Below are 6,171 nucleotides of genomic sequence, written 5' to 3' on the forward strand. Positions count from 1 at the left end.
TTCTTTTGAGAAATCTGGGCCAATAGGCCAGCTTCAGAGTCAATTTGCTGACATTGGTCTCTTATAGAGAAATATTGTAAGAAATAATCCACTTGAATCGGCTGCCAAAGCGCCGGCTTAAAAAATATTGGTCTTGAAACACTCATCTGATTTTCAGCCAGCTTGTAGAATTTTCCGGTTTATCATAGCCAAAATATCCAATTTGTAAATATTGATAGCACCGGGTCATAATGTTTGCCGATGCCGGGTCATAGTTATTGGTGATGCCGGGTCATAGTTATTGGTGACGCCGGGAAAATCTGGTTTACTCAAAACTGAGAATTTGAAGATTTTTCTCCCTTATATCCATATTACCTGTAGCCCCCAAGTCTTGAGCAGAAACAAAGTGATGGCTTAAGACTTGCTTCAATATAAATACTGCCACTTTGAAGAAATCCATGTTGTTCATCTTAATCACTAGTAAAGACTGAATACTCCATATATGTAGCCCCCAAGAGCCAGGTTGTCATGCTTGCAACAACCTGGGACATGTAATTGCCTTATGCTCATAAAAACTTCAACCAGTGTAACCCCCAAGGGCCGGGTTATTATGCAATAATGAGCAGGGACATTATAAATATGATTATATAGACTTGAATAGTAACGTGCAGCCCCCAAGGGCCGGCTCAGTAAGATAATATTGAGCTGGAACTTTATATACACTTCATTGATAACCTCATATGATGTAACCCCCATCATGGGGCATGAACCCACATCCACAAGGTTAAGAGCATTGTGCTGTACCAATTGAGTAGCAGACCTTTCAATATAATGGATTAAGATCTGTGTACCTTGAATTGTTGACAGGAGAAATTGGTAGCCCCCAAGGGCCAGCTCAGTATGATGTGATGAGTCAGGTCTTCAATAAGTTGAGCAAAAAATGACTTTGCGTTAGCCCCCAAGTGCCATGGTGCATGCTGGAAGTGACATGGGACTTGCATATTTGATGTAATCTCAATTTAAATAATGTAGCCCCCAAGTGCCAAGTTGTAAGCCTGCAGCGACTCGAGACTATTCCTTCCATTGTTGAATAAATCATATCCATTGACAAAATAATAGCCATTGTGCCAAAGCGACTTTGAATACCTGATCATAATATTAGTTACTGATAACCATAAAAAATCCAGCCATGTTGGCTATTATTTTGGCTATTTGAACAATCCGGTTTGAAAACCTCAATCATTCAATATCATAATGAAAAATCCAGCCAAGTTTGGCTATTTAAAGATTCAAGTACCTTATCTGTTGACAAGTAAATTCAGGGTTTTAAATACCCAGCGGCTCTTGGCTGATGGCGATTTAATATGCCTCCATTGTAAGCCGGAATTTTTATAACCCGGCTATTTATAGCCTTTGGGAAAATCCAGCACCGATGATCATTTTAAAGCATCAATTTTAGTGATGAGGTTAGACTTAAGCATTTATATAAGTCATAGTTCTGCAAATCCTGCGGAATTAGCTCATACTGTCGTCTTACATCGTCGTATCCAATAAAAGAAATAATCCCATGATTGATAAGCGCATGATTCCAATGGCGCAATCCAAAATATATTGGCGACTTAAAGTCCATAGCCAGGGCCAGTTTAAACATAATCATGTATAAACCATATCATACCTGTGATATTGAATCGTACTGCCGGCTTATGTGACCCGTCCAATAAGGGTGATAACCCAATATTTAGAAGCCAAAACTTCCAAATGTTTATGGTTGACATATGGTGGCGACTTATCGTCAAAAGTCGAGCCGGGTTAATAGAAACCACACATGTATGCTTCAGATATCAGCAAAAAGGTCTGAAGATAAAACCAAAGATTGTTTGCAAAAACTTAATCCAAATAAAAATCGAGGTTTCTGATTTGAATACGATCAGTAAACCATTCCAAAGGGGTTAAGCTAGGATTCGAATACGATCATGTAGCCCCCAGTGGCTTTGGCGTTGCGCCGATCAAGAGGGTACCGACAGCTATGTTCTCTTTGATTCGAATACGACCTATGTTTGAACAGGAAGCCCCCAAATGACCTTGAGAGGTTTTTAATGACCCTGATTCGAATACGATCCAAGTTGGACCCAAAAGGGGTTAAGCTATGATTCGAATACGATCAAGAAGCCCCCTAGTGAGTTTGGCAGTGTGCCGATCAAGAGGGTACCGACGGCTATGTTCTCTTTGGTTCGAATACGACCTATGTTTGAAGGAAGCCCCCAAATGACCATATAAATTTTTGGCATCACGCCGATCAAGAGGGTACTGACAGCTATGCTCGATGAGTAGGAAGCCCCCAAGTGACCATAATAAGGTAAGCCGCAAGGCAGGATACCCATGTTTGAACCGCGCATCATGGCAGCAAGTTCTCTTTGGCAACCTTTAATTTTCTGAGAACTCAAATCTTTCAAGAGATTAATTATTTTTGAACCGGAACTTGAAACCGGATTTGAAAGCTTCAAAACTTTGTGGGAGACAGATTGTCCTTCAACCGGATGTTTGAAGCGAATATGAGAGCTTAAAAACTTTGTAAAAGGCAAATTTACCTTGAGCCGGATGCTTGAACCGGATTTGAGAGCTTCAAACCTTTGCGGGAGAGAGATGTCTCTTGAACCGGATTTTAAACCGGAATCTTCATTTTGAACCGACAATTTTTTGACGGCCTTCAAATTTTGATCAATATGGCGGTGTCCTCCGGAACCGGGTTATCATTCCCTCCAATGACCCGGAGTTCCCGAGTCATGTCATTGTAGCCCCCGAGTCTTAAGACGACTCAAGGAGTTGTCTTGAGATTCCCCACATTTGATCATGATATAAACCGGAACGAGTCATTCAACGTCTCAGTGATATAACTTGTTCTGCACTAGAGAACTTGCAAGCCAGAGTAATTGCTCTATTAAAGGAAGCAATATATAATATAAAATATACTGGATGAATTTCACCTGATGCGCCAGGTTAGTAATTATCACCACGGAGTTGATGATCACCATGGTGAAGCTGAAATCAATCACGGCCATGCCGGCCGCGGGAGCCGATAGATGAGTCGGCCATGGTGTTGTAAGCCGGAGCGGACGGGCGAGTCAATCGCGTTGTGTTGATGTAGAAGAGGTCGCGACTTGCACACGTATCCGTCGAGCAACACGGTACGGACAAGTGCTAGTGCAAAAATAATTTAGCGCATGCCCCTTACGACAGCTTTGTAATGAATAATGATCCTGCGAAAAAATACCATAGACCAAAGTAATTGTTCTTAAACAATTTAATATATGCTGATAAAATACATAGAAAAGATGGCACCTGATATTTTGTCAGATAAGGCAGACACTGAAAAATATGCTCCAATGCGTTTATAAAAGGCTGGATTACGACGAGGTGAGTCCCACGCATATCAGTGGACCAAGGTATAGCCTCCACGTGTGTCTGTCAACTGTCAGTGGCCCGGTGCGTAGCAGATGCCATTAGATGTGGCGAACTCCAGAAGTTGTAGTAGTTGTAAGGAGCACAAATTTATGACTTTTGCGTTGCGTGAGAGTACGCTCCCAGCACTTCAACTAACCCCAAATAAATCAATGATTGTTTAGTCATAACAGAAGGTTGAGCACAGCCCTCCACTTTTACTGTTTGTAGCAAAACATATGCTACTACTCCATCTGCGGGCAGGGATGAAATTAATCGGAGGTTGCTTGGTGATGGAGTGGTTGAGGTGAGGCCGGTGTTGGCGGCGGCAACTTGGCCACTGCTACTCGCGGCAGAAGGCAACGCGATGCAGGGTCAGGCTGGTGAGGCGAACAGAGCAATGCGCAAGAGGGACGGTGACTTTGGCAGAGGCCATTCAGTGCGCAACTGCGGCTGGGGGCTTTAGGCGGCATTGACAACAACCAGGAGAGCCACCGCGCTGGCTTTGAGACAACCGAAACACCGTCGGCTCAGGGCCACGGCAACACACAATAGCGAAGACGGGTCCAAGCTAGAGGCGGCTTGAATCCGCGGCGACAGTGCGCGAAAAGCAAGCTGCAGGGGCGGCTCACAGTGGAGGAGCGCGCGGGCTCGACGTTCCAGCAGCGAGGCACGGAGCGACGTGGCGGGTCATAATGGAGGCGGCCCGCGGTGATGGAGGCGGCTGGCCACGGGCGCTCGGACCCAAAAGCCTCATGAGAGTGGTGTCTCCAGCCGCACCACCTCAGGACCTGCGCCCACGGATGAGGCGCCTCCCACTCACGCATAGGAAGGCATGCCCGGCGCCCTCCTCAGGCTGGGCTCGGGGGCTCTCTTCTAGAGGGCCTCTAACTTCTCCGTGAAGAGCGTCATGAGAGCGGTGTCTCCAGCCGCACCACCTCAGGACCTACGCCCATGGATGAGGCGCCTCCCACTCGCGCATAGGAAGGCTCGCCCGGCGCCCTCCTCAGGCTGGGCTCGGGGGCTCTCTTCTAGAGGGCCTCTGACTTAGCCAACGTCACGAGGGAGGCGCTCGGGCACCACATGGGGTCATGCTTGATCGCATGTTTCACTCATGGGGGCGCAAGGCACGGGGTGCCAGGTGCTCAGGAGTTCATCAGCAAGACGACCGATGAGCTTCAATAGGCGAGAGCCATGCATGGTGACCGCCGCCTACCACCTGGTGCGTCTCCTTGTCCTGGCGAGGAAAACAAGCTGCATGCTTGTGTCAATATCCCAGGACTCAACAGAGCCGCATCCCAGGAGTGCTTCCGGCCTTCATGCGCTGGTCGGTGTGAGGGCCCACCTCACAACTACGTTGGCATGCATTTTGGTTTGCCGTACGCCGTTGTAACCTTCCAGCGTCGCCTGCGAAGCATCATTGCGGCTCAGGTGGCCAGACACCATGCGGTCCTGGCGGAGATGGTGACGGTACTTCACGAGCCTCCCGAGCCTCTAGAGCCTCCCGAGGTTCAGGACCTTGGCAGCTCATGAGGAGCAACCTCTTCAGCGCGCGTCTTCAGCTACTTCAATACCTCTTCAGCAAAGGTGCCAGGTCACATTTTCCAGTTTATTCAGTTGGGGGCGCCCCTCTGGCTACATTATCCCCAGGTCACATGGGCCTATCCCTGCGACATGTACCCTTTCATGCCTTTTATTTACTTTGTTGGGGGCGCTCCTCGGGCTGCATCATCCCCAAGCCGCGTGGGTCCGTCCCTGCGGCATGTATCGTTCTTGCATCTATCAGGACAAGATTTACCTCCTCCCTTGGGCTGACTTATGATTATCACCTGCTCACCTGATTGATTATTACCCTTCGCTACCTCATGCATTGCTAACCGGCCACCTGTTCATCTTGCACGGGGACTACGCATGTTGGCACAACGCTTGTGCTTGGGTCCATCCTTGCAACGCTGGCAAATCTAAGAGATCGAGCTCTGTCTCGCGGACCGCCCCGCGCACGTCACCTCACCAGGTCGTCAATGCCTTCATCTTCTTGCGGAAAGATCAGCGGCAGGATAGCACTTGCGATTACAGGTTGTATTCTCCCTCCGGGCTAACTCGCAGGAATCTACAGAGCTTAACTACGGGTGGCCCCTGCCGGTTGTGCAATTTCTACACAATTCGCTTGCGCGTTAAAGGGGGGTGTCGGTGTCAAAACCGGCGGATCTCGGGTAGGGGGTCCCGAACTGTGTGTCTAAGGCGGATGGTAACAGGAGGCAGGGGACACGATGTTTTACCCAGGTTCGGGCCCTCTTGATGGAGGTAAAACCCTACGTCCTGCTTGATTATACTTGATAATATGGGTATTGCAAGAGTTGATCTACCACGAGATCGGAGAGGCTAAACCCTAGAAGCTAGCCTATGGTATGATTGTGTGTTGTCTTACGGACTAAAACCCTCCGGTTTATATAGACACCGGAGGGGGCTAGGGTTACACAAGGTCGGTTACAAAAGGAGGAAATATACATATCCGTATTGCCTAGCTTGCCTTCCATGCCAAATAGAGTCCCATCCGGACCCAGGACGAAGTCTTCAATCTTGTATCTTCATAGTCCAACAGTCCGGCCAAAGGATATAGTCCGGCTGTCTGGAGACCCCCTAATCCGGGACTCCCTCAGTAGCCCCTGAACCAGGCTTCAATGACGACGAGTCCGGCGCGCAGTGTTGTTTTCAGCATTGCAAGGCGGGTTCCTCCTCCGAATACACCACGGA

The sequence above is a fragment of the Triticum urartu genome, chromosome 3A (assembly GCF_056163025.1).
Source record: "Triticum urartu cultivar PI428250 chromosome 3A, HENAU_Tu73, whole genome shotgun sequence".
Classification (NCBI taxonomy): Eukaryota; Viridiplantae; Streptophyta; class Magnoliopsida; order Poales; family Poaceae; genus Triticum; species Triticum urartu.